Source organism: Alligator sinensis, unplaced genomic scaffold, assembly GCF_000455745.1.
Source record: "Alligator sinensis unplaced genomic scaffold, ASM45574v1 scaffold858_1, whole genome shotgun sequence".
Lineage (NCBI taxonomy): Eukaryota > Metazoa > Chordata > Crocodylia > Alligatoridae > Alligator > Alligator sinensis.
The window spans coordinates 1,654,029-1,670,763 of record NW_005842079.1 but is presented as its reverse complement, the minus strand read 5'-3'; the positions used below and the strand labels follow the sequence as shown (position 1 = coordinate 1,670,763).

Sequence of the window (16,735 nt, the reverse complement as noted above, 5' to 3'; positions counted from 1 at the left end):
AAAGAGCCGAATATTGAGCACTGAAATGGATAAGCGACTTAAAAAGAACACAGTAAATTGCAAAGTGAAATCATCTAAATCAGCCTGGCTTGCTCCTCCCCTCTCTATGCTTGGCATGCTTTTTCTTTTGGAAAATGGGGGGGCAATACATTTGCTAGATGTGCACACGTGTAGCTTTGCCTGCATATGCTGGGTGGGTCTGTACAGGCAAGAGGAGGTTCCAAGCTGCAGTCCCTGGATGCAGGAGTATGTGTGTGTTTGAATTCAGGCTGTGGGTTTGGTCTCTAACATTGCTAGAGGGGTTGTTTGCCAGATCCTGGTCTAAGTCTGGTTATGTGTTTGAGATACCCATTCCGTTTGGGATTGTTTAGCCTATTCACAGTAGTGCGAGGCTGGGCAGTTGTATGAATGATTGGAGTATTGACTTGGCTTCAATTCTGAATGGATTCCAGAGGCAACAATGATCCTCTAGCTACATTTAATACTCTGGGAGGTTGCTCTTTTTTTTTATTTTTTGAAGGGATCATTTTGAGCCAAGGAACTGACCTACCTTGGCTCTGCTTCCTTGCATAGGACTTTTCTTGTAGACTCCCAGAGGGAGTTTGGATTTTGTCTGTAACTAATTCTTGCTAAACAGAAAAGGTAATGGAATATGCTGGCACTCTGCTTTCCATCAGCTTGGAAACGAAAGTGCCATGGCATGTGTAATATGTCACAACGGTGAGTGTGTGTGTTGTGCATGGGCTCCACCAGAATGTTGTTGGCAGGATGTGTTGTTGCTGTAGTTGTTAGTTTATTTATTTATGTATTTGGTACTAGGAAGATACATATGTCTTCAGCTTGTTGGAGACCATCTTTAACATGCTGAACTTAAGACTCCAGAGACTGCCTGTTACTCTCTGTGCACTACTATATACCAAAGGGAGGAGGGATGGTTTCGCATGTAAGACTAAAGGAGATGATTGCATTGAGTGGAAGTGGATGGGATGGGCTTAGTTTTTGATTGCAGTCTTGCCATGGAAGCACTGTAGATAGGAATAGGAACAGGATCATAGGAAAATAGGGTTGGAAAGTACCTCAACAGGTCATCTGGCCAGGAGATGTGGGTTGTACTTCTGCTTCAGGCCCTTCATCTTTATGTGGCTTAGCTCCCTCTTTAAATAGTCACATAGGTTTGATCCAGTATGGCAATTCCTATCTCATGAGAAGGGCCAGAACTAGATACTTTAGAAAGTGAGAGATTCTGAGCAGATGTGGCAGTGACGAGCAGGGTTTGTGGCCTAGGCAAACTATGCAAGGAGCTGGGGGGCCGTGGGGAAAAATAAAGGTTCCAGGAGTAGGCTTGGGGTAATGGGGAGACCAAAAAAAGGTCTATGGTGATAGCAGCTGCAGTGGCGGTGGCAGCTGCTGCTGCTCCTACTACTGATGCCACCACCATGTTTTCTCCTTACCCTGGCTCTTGCCCTTAAAGCAGCAGCAGTGCGGTGTCTGTGCACTGGCTGCTGCTGCGGCAACAATGCTGGAGGGCTGCTGTTGCTGCTGGGGTGTGGGACAGTTTTGGTGCCTCTCCTAAGTCAGCACCCAGAGCTGGTGTCCCCCTTGCCCGTCCTTGGTCATACAACTGAGATGGGGGACAATTTTGTCCCACTCTGCTATTGTCTCCTATGCCATAATTGTTAGGGATAGATTAAGACCTAAAAAGCAAACATAAAGGTGAGACAACTTTCACAGCTTCCCCAAGAGGTTTCCTGGGAGTCATCTCTCGCAAAGCAAAAACCTATCTTTACTGTGTATGCAGATACTGAAGAAAGAATAGAAGCAAACATTGTGTTTTCAGAATGTCTTTAAGACATGAGGAATGAAATAGCATCATTCTACTGAATGTATCAAATACATCCTACAAAACATAAAATCAAAGTCTGTGTAGGTGCATTGCACAATGGACATCAACACGTTTTATTCTCTGGACTTGGGGTTTGCTAACCCTTTTAGTTTCATGTAACAAGTATTAAATGTAAGATGCCATAACTAGTTAACATGTTCAAATGATTTGCCCCAAGAGCGGCCCCTACTGCCATTCTCAAGCACATTGGAGACAGAGATCCCAAGAGTGGGGGGCATACTCATTGCCTCACTTCTGCGCTTAGATTGCATTGAGTGGAAATGGATGGGATGAGCTTAGTTTCTTGTGGCATGGCTTAGTTTCTTGTCTTGCCATGGAGGCACTGTAGATAGGAATAGGAACAGGATCATAGGAAAATAGGGTTGGAAAGTACCTTAACAGGTCATCTGGTTCAGCCCCCTGCTCAAGGCATGATCATCTGTGACTAAACCATCCCAGTCAAATGTCTGTCTAATCTGCTGTTGAAAAATTCCAGGAGTAGATATTCTGATACTTTTTTGGGTGGGCTGTTCCATTGTTTAATCACCCTTATAGTGAAAAATCTCTCCCAACCTAAATTTCTTCTGATATAGTTTGAGGCCGTTGCACTTAGTCCTGTTCCCTATGGCCACAGGGAAGTCTGTCTCCATCCTCTTTATAATTGCTCTTCTGGTATTTGAAGTAGAGGTGCACCGATACATCGATCCAATATTGGATTGGTACCAATTTAAAGAATTCTGGCTGTATTGGATATTGGGCCAATAATTTGACCTATAAATGCCTGTGCTGTGCGCAGCTAGCGTGGAGAGCTATCTCTAGCTGGCAGGTCCGACGTGGTGGAAGGGGAGAGGGGAGGGAAGGGGTGTGAAGGGACAGAGCAATGTGTCGTTCCCCGCCCCCCCACCCCCACAGTGAGGGAGGGGGCAGGGACAGGGGCAGGCGCTGCCCAGGCGGGGCTGGTGGGGTGAAGCCATGGCTCATGCGGGAGGAGGCAGCTCCTGCTGCTGTTTGCACCCTGGGAGGGCACAGGGGAGAGGAGTGGGCCCCCCGGATCTGCGCAGGGCAGGACAGGGTGGGCTGTAGCCGGGGTTGCACAAGGCTCTCCTTGGTGGGGGTAGGCTCAGAGCGGGTGCCAGAGGTGCGGGAAGGAGGCTGCATCCACCCCAGATTTCGCCACAACTCTGCTCCCAGCACTGCTGCCGCCAGCCACCCAGCGTAGCCTCAGCTCTTCCTGGCGCGTGGGTGGAGGCTGGGCATTGAGCTGGAGCTATGCCAGGTGGCTGCTGGTGGCAGTGCTGGGAGTGGAGCGGCGGCAGAATTTGGGGTGGATGCAGCATCCTCCCAGTGCTGCTGGCACCTGCTCTGAGCCCAACCCCCACCAAGAAGAGCCCCATGCAGCCCCACCCCACACAGATGCAGGAGGCACCCCCCCCTCCCCGCCTTTTTTCTCCCTGCTATCCTTCCACCACACTGGATTTACCAGCTGGAGGCAGCTGTATCTGAAATTGGATCAACATCGGCTGATATGACTCCTTAAATATCGCCTATCGGTATTGGCCCTAAAAATTTTTATTGGTGCACCCCTAATTTGAAGACTGTTTATCAAATTCATCCTCAGTCTTCTCTTTTCCAGACTAAATAATCCTTGTTCTTTCGACTTCTCCTTATAAATCAGGGTTCCCAGGCCTTTCATCATTTTTGTTGGTTTCCACTGGACACTTCAGCTAGGGACAGAAATTACACATAAACCAGTATAAGTGATCAGAAACCAGTTCAAATCTGTAACAGAACAGAAGTTCAGTGCACATAAACCACTTTCAAAATGGCTGAAACCAGTTTAAGATAAACCTGGATGGATGTAGTATCAGACTTAACTGATTTAGGTTAAATCAGTTTATTCACCCAAATCCCCTCCAGATTCAAGTTAGCTCACAGTCCCTCAGCTTCCCAGGATGCTTTGCACCTCCCCTGCAAACCACCTCCTTGTAGGGTGGGCAGGCTAGCCTTGACCCAAACTGTCTGCTCCAGCCAAGCAGGGATGCGCTCTAGCACCTCCTATCTTCTAGCCTAGGCCACTGCACGTATGTGGCTGCATTTCCAGAATCAAAAGTGAACGTTCACTTGCTCATCGATTCTAATTACTCAGGTTAAACTAACCTGCAAAGATTGAATCGATTCAGCCTCAGGCATTTTGACTGTCTATACTTAGCCTTTCTATCTGTCCACATATTTCTTGAAGCGTGGGCTGAAACCTGGACATATGTCCTTAGTCACTATGGGTCTTTGTTTTTCCATCCCGCACAGTATATATCCTTACCACATAAGGGCAAGTGTGGGTAATTAATTGGGCCTGCGGGCTACATAGGTAGCTCTGAGGAGCTGGTGCGGGCCAGTAAGCATGCTCCGCTCCCACAACAGCCTGAGTCTGTGTCCCCTTTGGCTCTTTCCCGCCACTCCCAGGAGCACACAGCCCCAGCCCCAACCCAGCCCACGCCGTGCCCACTCCTGACTTGTCCCAGCTGAAGCAGACTAGCTGAAACCCACGCACACAGTCATGACCCCAGCCCATCTCACACCTGCTCCGATCCGCCTGCCTACGCTGAGCAGTGGTGGTGGCCGAGCAGAAGCTGCTGCTCAGCATGGGGAAAAAGTGCCCCTCCCCCTCACTGCTGCTGGGCGCTTCTTCCTGTGGCTACCCAGAGTCCATGCACGGGCTGCCCTGTGGCTCCTTTCCACTGCCATCACTGCCACCTCCGGGCTACCCAGTGGAGCAGCGGTGGCAATTCAGAGGAGCCGTAGGGCAGCCCAGGTGTGGGCTCTGGACAGCTGCAGTGAGAAGCACCCAGTAGCAGTGATGGGGAGAGGCCACTTTTGCCCTATGCTGAGCAGCAGCTTCTGCCTGGCTACTGCTGCCGCCACCGCTGCTGCTCAGCGTGGGCGGGCAAGTCTGGAGCACGTGCAGGGTGGACCAGGATCGGGGTTGTGTACATGGGTTCTGGCTGGTCTGGAGCTGGTCCACTCTGCCAGGCTGAGCCTGGAGTGGACCAGGCTCAGGGCTGTGTGTGAGGGTCCCCATTAGTGGTTGGGCCAGTGCCGGGTTGGGCCAGCAGTGGCGGCAGCTGGAAGGAGTCACCAACACCTGAGCTGCCTGGAAAAGCAGTCCAGCTGCAGAGCTATCCCACACAAAATCCCACCATGGGCCACATCCAGCCCACGGGCTGTATTTTGCCCACCCCTGACATAGGGCATAGTGAAAATAAATGTACTGAATTGCTCAGATTAGAGGTCTACATTTTTTCCCTCCAAAAGAACCATAATCATCATACTCAGTTTATACACAAGACTGACCTGTAATCAGTTCCTTTACTAGTCTTGACTTTTGGTCTTGTAGTATTTTTGTGCATGCAATAGAAATATCAAGTCTAATTTTTTTTTTCTTAAGTGCAGTTTTTATTTGAATATCTTTAGTGCGTTTAACTCTTTGGTCCTTTCCTTGCTTATTTGATTCTCCCTTGGGATTTTATAAGGGTAATAGGAGTTCAAGATTTTTACCAACTTATGTTCAGGAGTAAGTTATTTTTTCCTAAAATTGAACCTGAAAATATGGTGTTTACTTATATTCAGGGTTGATTTTTAATTGAAACAGTGGGTAATGAAGACTGTGAAGCACTTGGATATTATGACACAAGCTGAAATCACACTGCTGGTAAAGGGGAACCTGAGGCACAGGAAGTCTGTGAAATTCAGCTGTCCCTGCATTAAACAAATGGCATCAGTTCTAAATTCACTGTAAGAAACAGTCAGGAACTGCTGCATTTAATTGAACAATAGTTGGAAGATATGTCCCCCCCACACTGTCTCGCACGCTTACGCAGTGCAGAGTTCACCGTGCAGTGAATATAAGGACTCGGATTCACACCATAAACTGTGTGAATTCCCTCTGTAAACTGAGCCTTGTAAGTCTAAGAAATTTCATCCTGGTTTTTATTCCAGTTACCTTCTGAAAACCTAGCTTGAAAATTACAGAGGTTTTAGCTGCATGGTTTGTCCTCTAATATTAGGCTGTAATTTACACTGTCGTTACTGGGTAACATCTTCCATGGCAAATTTAGTCAACTAGAGAGCATGTTTTAGTCTTAGTCAATTTTTACTCAGTCCCTGGAAAAGTAGATTTACTGTCTTGTGCGTGCTGTGGCTCTGAGATGTGGCAAGCAGGGTGTTACCGTCTGATTTAACGAGCTGCTGCAATCCTGCCTCATTTCCATGTCTCAGGCAGGCAGCCTCACGTGTGCTCTCATCCAATTCATCATCAGTGCAATTGCTTCTCCATGCACCTCCACAGGCATTATTTTAAAGGCAGCTGAAACTGTTTTTAATGCTGTCGTCCTTTTTTCCTGTGGTTGGAGAGGTGGCAGCAGGGCCTTCTGTCTCCTGTAAGAATCCAAAGGCATTCTCTCTCCTACCATGATCTTCCAGGCTTGTGAGTCTAATGCCTTTGGAAAGGACAAAGAGTTGGAGTGCATATTCAGTATTATCTTGCCCTAATGTGGCCATTTGGAGGATTGTGGACAAGGGCACAGAGATGAATGCTTCCTTAGCTGCATTTTTCACTCCATCTCTAGGCCTGCTGGAGAGGTGTGTAGGACTATTGTGAGTCCTACTTTCAAAGGGTTTCTTGGTGCTCTTTGGAATGAGGTGGCAGCATGTGAACAAAGCACTTGCTATCTGGGAATATTTCTTCAGCCTCTGGTGGAATTCCAGTCCAATTCTGCTGCCTGTTCGGTGTAAGCCTTTAGACCTTGCCTCCAGTAGAACTTCATCTGTTTGGTTTACCATCAGTGGGTCTGCACTAGTGCTAGTGCAGTGGGGCAAGTGATCTTTCCTCACCTTACTGCAGAAAAGGACGTTCTTGTGACTGAAGCACCGGCTGAATAGCCAGGAACTCTGCACTCTCTTCCAAGCTGGGCCAGAGTTTTCTTGTGTGAAGTTAAGCACGGTGCAAGGCGTCTGCCTGGATGATGGGCCTCTACCAGTGAATTATAGTGAGACACACAATTTTATGTGTAGCTTATAATTTTAATGTGTAGTTTATAATTTTATGTGTAGCTTATAATTTTAAGCTACCAGTGAATTATAGTGAGACACATCAGACTATCATAAAGAGGAGGCAGGAAGGTTTTGCCATCTTCCTTGGTCAGTGATCTTTGAACAAATCAATGCCTGCCCAGAAAATAAGTCTGTTAAACGAATATATTTATTGCAAATGAGTTTGCACCAAATCATGTATGTGCAGCAAAATCCTCTTAGATGAACATCTGATAAGGGATTAAAATCATTAGATAATTAAAAATCCTCTCCACCAAATGGTGAAATACATGGATAATATGTTGCTCTATTATTTTATCTTTCCCTTTGTGTCCCTGTTCCTCTCCTTCTGGCCTCTCCTCAAGGAACCTCCTCTGCAGCCCTCTTGGGTACAAGCTTCTTATGGTGTCACAGCACCTGTCAGTTCCAGTCCATCACAGAAGGTGGGGAGAACAATCTTTGTACTTCTGTCAACTCTGCTCTATGGAATCTCATCCTGATGAATTTCCCTCTGATAAGAAGGGGTTTTATTTTTTTGTAGGAAGGATCCAGGAGCCTTGGGATTGTCCTGAGTCTCTGCACTGTATGGGGAACCTGTGTTTTTTGAGTGATTTCAGGCCACACAGAATCCACTCTTGATGGGATGTGCAAAAGATTAGATTATTTGAAGCATCATTGTCCATTGGGGCAGCAGCTGTGCCTTTGGGCATAAAGAACACAGTATGACAATCTCCCTATTCCTTCTGGCTGCATGTGGCAGACGGGTGGATTCCCAGCAAAGTCTGCCGGCTCCTCTGAACCTTCTACTACTGCTTTGTGTTCAGTTTTTACTATTATTGATTAGCTGTTAATAGGAGCATGGCATGGGCTGACCCCGGGTGGGCCCATGTGGAGCACCGCAGAGGCAGGCATGGGCTTGATCCAGTTAATTGGCAGGTGCCCCAAACTTGATGCATTTAGACCCAAAGTTAGTTCCTTTGCTAGTCTCTAGACAAGTGCGGCTCACTGCCAAACCTTCCTCTCTAAATAGAACCACTCAAAATGAGAGAAGCTGTCTCAGTTTATGGAAAAACTACCAGAGGAGTATTAAGAGAAAGTGATAGTCAAAGTAACCACGGGACAACTGGTAGCCTACTCGTCCTTTCACATCTGGCTGGATAGGCAACTGAAGTTTCACAAGCACAGTCCTTACACCTATTCCTCTGCTGCAGCACAGTATGTGGCTTATCCATAGCTTTTTTCCAGGGCTAAATTCCATCTCCCCATCTCTTTGTAGGTCAGAAGTCAAAGTCATCACCCCATGATCACCTATCTTCCCTCAGAACAAATTACATTTTAGCAGACCATTAGATAGTTACCTTCATTTTTCCTTTTTCATGTCCTTGTGTCAAGGTGTTTAGCAGAATTTGCAGATTTGTTGGAATCTGACAGGCTGCTCTGCGGACACATCTATAGGCATGGGGAAATGCCTGGCTCCTCCAGTACTCACAAAATTATTGCACAAGCACATCAGCTTTGCTTCTGTCACACATCCCTTCCAGGATAGCAAGATAAGAGAGAGAGAATAAATCCAATGGGAAACAGTGGGAAGGAGGGGAAGAAGGAAGATGGGATAGGAGTGGGGGTGGGGGGATGAGCAGTGTGAAACGTACACATACAAAAACTTGTGACCCCATCTTTTCAGTGCGAACTAAATCTGTACAAATTCCCCCAAGCGAATTTATTTGAAAAAAATGAACGTTTCCTATTTGAAGGATGGGCCATGCTTTGTACTGGGGAAAGGGCCTTTTCCTTCCAAACGAAAGTCAGCCTAAGGTGGGGGGGAGGAGAAGTCCTGTTTGTGGCTTACCTGCTGTATGTGTGTTTCAGGCAAAATTTTAGGACCGTCCCTCTTCCCTGCTTCATTATTCTCTTGTGCTTGTCTTTTGCTCTTCCCCCTCCCAACTCCTGGTTTTCTTTTGGATTTGTTCTCTCCTTATCTCTCTGTCCTAGAAGGGATGTGTGACACAAGCAGAGCTCATGTGCAATAACGTGAGGACTGGAGGAGCCAGGCACTTCCCCCTGCCTGCAACTATCTGATGGCCTGCTAAACTGTAATTTGCTCTGAGGAAGGATGGGGAAGAAATGCTGTTCACTTCTCTCCAGTCTGTGTGGGGTATTGGGGGCTGAGGTCGGGGGATGGAACTTTGACTCCTGACTACACAAAGGTGGGGAGGAGGGAGAAAGTTGGCTCTGGGGAAAAGCTCTGCATTATCCCCTTGGGGGAAAAGTGAATTCTCCATATGTCTGAGGCTCCGCATGGCTAAAAGCAGCTTTGGAGGGGCCAAGCCACTTCTGGTTTGATTTGCTCAAGCACATAGCAGGGATGCCATCTACAAACTTCCCCCACCCGATCCATGATGGAGAGGTGCCCAGCATACAGTATGGGTGGCTGCCACTCCACAAATGGAAGGATCACCTTCCTTTTCTATCCCTAGTAGATGGAAAGAAGGAAGGGCTGGTTGACTGAGGCCCTCATTCCAGGCCCAGAAGTTTTGGAGACATGCCAGGGCACGTGTAGACTCCCATTAACAACTTCCTCAGCTGGGTTCATCTTGGAAGAAAGGAGATGCATCATAAGTGGTGCTGATGTGTGATAATGGTATGAGTACTGTAGGAGCTGTTCTGGGAGAATCTAAGAATATTGCTCTGCAGTCTTGTTATTAAGAGAGATGGTTTGACTTGCACAGGGGAAGTGGAATATTTATCATGCTGTAATGCTTAGACTCAGTGGGGGCTGTATGGAGAACAAATAGCAAGGCAACCAAGTTTCTTCCCAAAGAAGACCATCTGGATCACACTTAAGACCATGGGCTACCTTGTTGGTTCCAGGATCCTGTCTTCTCAGTCTTCAGTGAGTTGCAAACCTTATTTCCACTGTGCTGGAATTACTATATCAAAGGACTTGGGCATTTAAAATATGTCTTGAGCAGGTAAAAGGGTGTCTTTTGGGGGCAAAGGTGGGCTAACCCCAGATATTATAGATTTCTGTTGGGGAAAAGGGGTTGGAAGGAGGCTTAGATGTATGTTGGCCAAATTCTTCCCTCTGTTACTCCAGCATAAAGTTCAATAACTTTGGCAGAGTGGGAGTACAATTTGGCTCTGATTCTAGGGACCGCTGCTATTTTTCAAGTAACATTTTAAGTTGGAGTGGCCTGTAAAAGTCAGGGAGGGCCAATACCTTTAGAAGTATCCAGTGAATCTGTATGTGGATGGTGTTTGGGATACTCCCATCCTGACATCCTCATGCATGGATTTCAAAGGGGTTGAGCAACAGGATCTGTGTATGTTCAACACCTCTGAAAATCAGAACTTTTCTTCCTAAGAGCCTAGGCTAAAGGATGGAGGAGTCATGTGGTCTCACTTGTCATGTTCAGGATGGAAATAAGGAGTGAATTTCAGGCCCTATTGATGTCGGTGGCAAATTCCAATTGACTTCACTGGGACCAGATTTTTACCCAACATGCCAACATTCAGTGGTATTCAGTGTTGTAAGAGCCTGTTCTCCTGCAGTATGGTGGAGTATGGTGCAGTATGGTGGAGCCTGTTCTCCTGCAGTTGGCTCCCCTTCAGCAAAAATGCATCCAGAGTAATGTTGATCCAGATGTACTAACAGAGTAGTTAACCTTGATTTAGACAGTGAGAGACCAGATCTGACTCTTAAGTCATTAGGATCTGTCAGCAGCCAAGCGTTCAAGTGGAAGGGCATGAGGAGAGGGAGGAAGAGCCAAAGGGGCTGTTGCTGTGGCAGTGTCAGCTCTGTATTGTATGGGGGATTAGGTCTCTGACTGTTTTATAGCCCATAAGATGCTGTTTTCCCCTAGGTCTGTTTGATTAGATAGTATTGTCTTGGGGGCCTGAATGGCATACCATCGATTACTGTTCATTTTCACAGGGACATTTAGCAACTCTAATCAATATTCTCGTTTCTGAGTGAGAGGAGGCAGGCAGCCTGTGTGGTGGCACAGGTCTCCATAGCAGAGCTCCTCCCATCCCTTTGGAGCATGCACCCCTGCTAGGTCTGAGTCCTATTCCTCTATTCCAGTGCTTTGTATCCTCCTTTTTTTAACTGCTCTTTGAAAGACAAACTATTGTCAGGGGCTGGGGACGGGCAGTGGTTAGGACAGGACTGACAACTGAGGTCTGAGCAAAAGCAAAATTCCAGATTGCAAGCTGAGCTCAGAAATGGCTGATCTACACTAGAACCATACATGTGAGAGGAAGCAGGAGGATGAGACTGGGCAAAGGCTGAGGCCTAGAGCAGGAATCTATCTAAGCAACAAGACGCAGAACAGTTACAGGAAGCAAAGTTTTGCCTTAGGGTAGTCACTTGGGATGCATTTCTATTTCCCTGTATGCATCTAAAATGGCAGCTTTCTAGCCACATAAGTGGCATTTTTGGCACTTGCACCCGGGTTGTTATTCTATTATCCTGTAGTGTGGACATACAAGTGTATGGGTGTTGAGTAAGTGTATATAATAGGCAGTGTGCTGGTGTAGGAAGACCAGGATCCTCCCATGTTTTAGTCATGGTAGCTGAATGGTTAGGGAACTTGCCTAGAAAGCAAGAGGCTTGGGTCTGGGACACCCTTGTCTAGAGGAGTTTTAAACCTGTATCTCTTTGACTTCCCAGCAGGTTGCTATAATCACAACACCATAAGTAAAACATCATTTAGTCCCCTCTCCAGTGCTCCTTTTGATGGCGACCTGATGGGTGACCAGGAGCGGGAGACGTGAAGCCAGGAGGGAGTGTACAGGGTTGAGGGTGTGTGGCTCAGTGATAAAGATGCTGCCTTGGAAGGGAGCAGGCCCTGGGTTGCAGTCTAAAGCATTGCTGCACTACAGTGCTCCCCATCCATTTTATTAATTGCAGGGGGCACTGGCTCAGTTTCAAAAGGAATGATGGAGAAGGACTAGGCTAATGCCTGACCTATGGTATTGCAGAGAGAGTATGGTGCTGGGAAACTAGAGAGATACAGGTTCAAATTATCCCTGGGCAAGGGAGCACCCAAAACTGAGGTCACCTGCTTTCTAGGCAGGTGCCCATACCACACAGCTACTGGGGCTAAAACATGGGAGGGCCTTCTTCCCTCCTGGAAATTATGCTCAGATATAAACCCAGACTGCACGTAAGTGACTGATGATGCTCAGTCTACATGCACATGCTTACACATCCACATTGCAGAGGCAGAGCTGAAAACATCACTTAAACAACTAGAAAACTGCTATGTAGGTGCAGAGAGGAAAACAAAATTCTGTCCCTGAAGTCTAAAAGAGATGTTTTGAACATACACCTGCCAGCTATCTTCTCAACCCTTTTGCAGCTGGGCCTTGAAAAGGGGTGTACTTGCACAGAGTCAATATTTTATGCAGGCTGAGGTATGGTGATGCAGATCCACTCTCTCCCTGGTCCTTGCTCATCACATTCAAAAATCAAGAGCTGGTGGGTTGGTTGTCTCTCCCTGGCATCATGGAGGGAACAGGGTGCTAGGGTGGTATTGAATAAGAAACAGCTTCTTTCTAATCAGGAGTATGAGAGGCAAGATACTGAGTGCTGCCCATGTGGGACATGCTTGTTTCCCAGCTCTTTAGTAAACCTGGTCCTTATTTATGCGGCTAAAGAGGAATTGACCTCTGTCCCAGTAATGGGTGTCAAACCTTCAAAAATGTGTCTGAAGCATCTGGGACATGGCTTATGGGACTGTGGACAGACTTCAGCATCAAGGAGACAGGTAAACCAGAGGAAGCTATCAGGGGTGTGGACTGGCAGATTCCAAAAATGAAACTGCAAAGTGTCTCTCTCAATCCTCATTCTCCATATTTAAATTCTGGGCACTTGGGGCTCCAGTACCAGGTTGTGCAAGCTCCAGAAATCACCCTTTGATGGTATGTGGGAGAGTGTCTACATTTGAATGAGGAAGTGGGGCAGTGAATGGTAGGGTAGGAAAAAGAAATCAGGTAAAGGGCTCTGCTTTTTCCCTGCCCATTATGTGCTACAGAGCAAAGTATCTTAACTAACCATTAAATCCTGAATATTTAGTAGAGCTGTGCGAGGCTTCGGACTCTGCTTTGGATCCTGAGAAGCTTTGGACGCTTCGGCATCTGAAGCAGCATGTCTGGATTGAAGCGCTGGCTTCTTTAGGCTTTCTGAAGCAGTTCAGACCTTCCAAACCGCTTCGGAGCTGCTTCGGAGATCTGGCCATAGGGTATAATGGGGAATCAATTAAATATCTATAACTTTGTTGTTTTTTGCCTGATTTGGATGAAACTTGCAGGAGTGCTAGCCTCTGCTGAGACCATGAATCCTGCCAAGTTTCAAGAAGATCGGTGCAGGAGTTTGGGGGAAACTGCCCCCTAAATTCTTGAAAGCAAAACTCATGTCACGTGTATGTTACACCACAGAGGGGTGAAAACTGCAGGGGTGCTAGCCTCTGCTGAGTCCACGAAGCCTGCCAAGTTTCAAGAAGATAGATACAGGGGTTCGGGGGGAAACTGCACCCCAAATTCTTGAAAGCAAAACTTATGTCACGTGTATGTGTTACGCCACGGGGGTGAAAACGGCAGGGGCAGTGGCACCTCGTGAGTGGCACCTCGTGAGTGCCACTGCAGTGGCCACTGGCACTGCAGGGGCCCTGCCACTGCAGGGGTTTTGGGGGAACTGCACCTCAAGCTGCGGACAAGCAAAACTCGTGACATGGGTGACACTGTGTGTGTTAAGGCACAGCAGGGTGAAAGCTGCAGGCCTGCTAGCTGCTGCTGAAGCCACAAAGCCTGCCAGCTGTCAAGATCGGTGCAGGGCTTCTGGGTTCTGGGGCCCTGCACCTCTAGCTGCTGACAGGCAAAACTCGTGACATAGGTGCTTGTGCAACTGACTGGCTTTGTCTTGGGACAGTTGATTGTCTGTATTGATTATTTCCTCTTCTTAGTCTGTGGTTTTGTAGGTGTTAAACCTTGCTAATTAACTCGTTAAAGGCTACCACCCCTGCAGTTTTCAGCCCCCTGTGGTGTAACACAAAGACGTGACATGAGTTTTGCTTTCAAGAATTTGGGGTGCAGTTCCCCCTGAACCCCTGCACCGATATTCTTGAAACATGGCAAGCTTCATGCTCTCAGCAGGGGCTACCACTCCTGCAAGTTTCATCCAAATCAGACACAAAACAACAAAGTTATACATATTTAATTGATTCCCCTTTATACCCTATGGCTTGATCTCCGGCCGGATCAAAGTGGGAACCCAATCCGGAGCTCCGGATCGGATCACTGGTATCTGAAGCGGACAGATCCAAAGCTGGATCGAATAGCTGCCTACTCGCACAGGCCTAATATTTAGGGCATATTTATTTTTTTGCAAATATATGGCTGAAAAGGTGGCAGTGGGGGCAGGCGAGGGACTTGGAAAAACTGGATGACATTTGGTCAGTGTTCTGGTAAAAGGAGTCTTGGCGTTTGTTACATTTTGATTCCATTAGCCTTGGGGTGGGAGCGCATCTCCTCCCTGTGGTGCAGATGGTGGTGCTTGTGAGCAGATAGATAAGCAAGCTTTCCCAGTGGCCACCAGCATAAACAGAGGGACTGGCTGTGGGAGAGGTTAGAGTGAGCTGGCTGTGCCAGCAGCACCTCTGGGCTTTGCTAGTAAAATTCAGTGACTTCATGTTCCACTTGGCGTAGCATAGCTAATGAACTTAACAAGCTCAAGGGGCACTAAAAGCACTGTCCTCCTTAGCTGGTGTCGGCAGGGAGCAGAACACGGAGGGAGATAGGAAAGGAGGAAGAGGATGCTGCAAGGCAGGTTGCAGTGAGGAAACAGTGCAGGGGGCATGGGGGAGAGGGTTACTCCTGGGATGGGGCAGGGCTGAGCTGGGGAATAGGAAGCAGGTGAGTGGCTGTGATGCTGCAGTGCAGTTCTGAGCCAGGAGCAGAGCCCAGTGGGGGAGAGGGGGTAGCAGGAGTGAGCCCTGCTGAATGGGTCCTTTCAGACCCTAGAATTAACTGTCCTCTCCTTGGAAATTGCATTCCCTTTAACCTTCCATTTCATTTCTGAAACCTTTGAAGCCTTTTTCTCTGGCTCATGTGAAACAGCGAGATACTTTCTTTTTTTAATTCAGGGGAAGTGCTGCCACTCGGCTCCTGCTGGGAAGAAAGTGCTGGAGCCCAGCGCCTGCCAGTTCCTGCTCGCTCGGTGCCCTGATTAGCGACTTGTGCTGGAGCACATCAGCACATGAGGAAGGGCCCCGCAGGGAGAGGGGGGAGTGCCGAGATCAGAGCCCTCACCTTCAAGAGACTTCCCGTCTGGTTTATAAATGCCAGCACGGTGCCCAGGCTGCAGTGCCTCTGTGCGTCATCTCTGCTTTGCTCTTGGTGCTCCCAGCTCCAAGTCCTGCTGGGGTGTCAGTCGCCGGAACCTCTGCTACTTTCCGAGGTGATGCACTGACACTCTCTTACCCTCCCAGCATCATTAACCCCTCACATAATCTTGAGAAGGAGCAAGCTAGGGCTTAGGGGGGACTTGCAGAGAAGCTGGCAGCCATTCAGAGCCTGTTCCTACTGCCTGACAGGGAAGTGCTGCAGAGTGGGGATCAGAGACGCGATCCAATCATAATTCCTCCTTCCACCAAAAATATCTCTGCCCAGCAAACCCCTTCTAGAATGAGCAGGGATCAGATGGAACAGGCTTTACAGCCCCTTCATTATTGCTGCAGCGAGTCTATTATGGCCGGGCTTCCAACAGAGGCGCAGTTCTCCTTCATGTACGTTATTTCATCCCAGACACTCCCTGTCCTCTCAGGGCTATGGGCTCCCCTCTGCCAGCCCTTCCTTGCCAAATCTGAACCCAGCTTTTATCTCAGTGCCAGTCCAGCAGCCCTGGTACCTGAATTCCTTTCCCAGGTACAGTGTGAGCAAGGGCAGGGCAAGTTTTCCCCACCACGCTGTTCCATCAGCATCTCTGAGAGGTGTGACAGTTTACTCTTCCAGGATCATTCAGCCATTGGCTGTTCAGATGACACTGTCCCCAGAAGGACTAGTCGACACCAAAGGCAGTGTTCACAATATGGTGCTCAGAGACCCTTTGCAGAGAAGGAGGTGGATGGACTGGGAGTTGGATGCACTGAGCTCATTTTAAATAAGCCTTTGAATGACTGTGACAGTCAAATCCGTGATGAAGAAGAAAGGTCCTAGGGCCAGGTGCCAGAGTCTGTCCACAGGTTTTGAACCTCTCCACAGAGGTTCTTCTGAGGTTGCTGCAAGGCAATGGGGCTTCCACGGGATTTGCAATCTCACCACCCATAGAACTTGAATCAGGTATCTGTGAAAAGTATAATCCCCAGGGCCATGTCCAGATGAACAAGCATGTGCCTGTTGTGGCGTCTCAAAGCAGTTTGAGATGCCGCAAAAGGCACGCTAAGAACAAAAAAATGTTCCCTGTGCTGCATATTTGCAGCGCAGACTCTAATTTTGGTACTGGGAAACCCCAGTATCAAAAAAAAAAAACCTGGGAAAAAGCACCACCACAGCAGAGGCTGGGTCCTCCAGAGAGACACTTTAGCACACGGCCAGAGCATCTCTATGCCTGCTATGTGCCTCTGCTTCTCCAGCATGCTGCTTCAGCATGCTGGAGCAGCAGCATGCTGGAGCAAATATACGTGAGGCAAAGCTGGCACCAGTGGATCAGACCCAGGTTCTGTCCTAGGTAAGCAGGGACATGGGGGTGGGGGAGACTGTGTGGGGGTG

The 16,735-nt window shown here is 48.0% G+C and overlaps 1 protein-coding gene and 1 long non-coding RNA gene across 2 annotated transcripts in view; one reads left to right on the top strand and one right to left on the bottom strand.

Annotated features, from left to right (window-relative positions):
• CACNA2D2 (calcium voltage-gated channel auxiliary subunit alpha2delta 2) overlaps positions 1-16,735 on the top strand; it is a 750,433-nt gene that overhangs the window by 102,151 nt on the left and 631,547 nt on the right. The gene's annotated exons all lie outside the window — the stretch shown is intronic.
• On the bottom strand, positions 3,377-8,903 carry LOC112550319. Its single transcript, XR_003094099.1, has 3 exons — positions 8,817-8,903; positions 8,326-8,501; positions 3,377-3,606 (listed from the first exon to the last, which is right to left on the bottom strand). It is a non-coding gene; the product is annotated as an uncharacterized LOC112550319 (long non-coding RNA).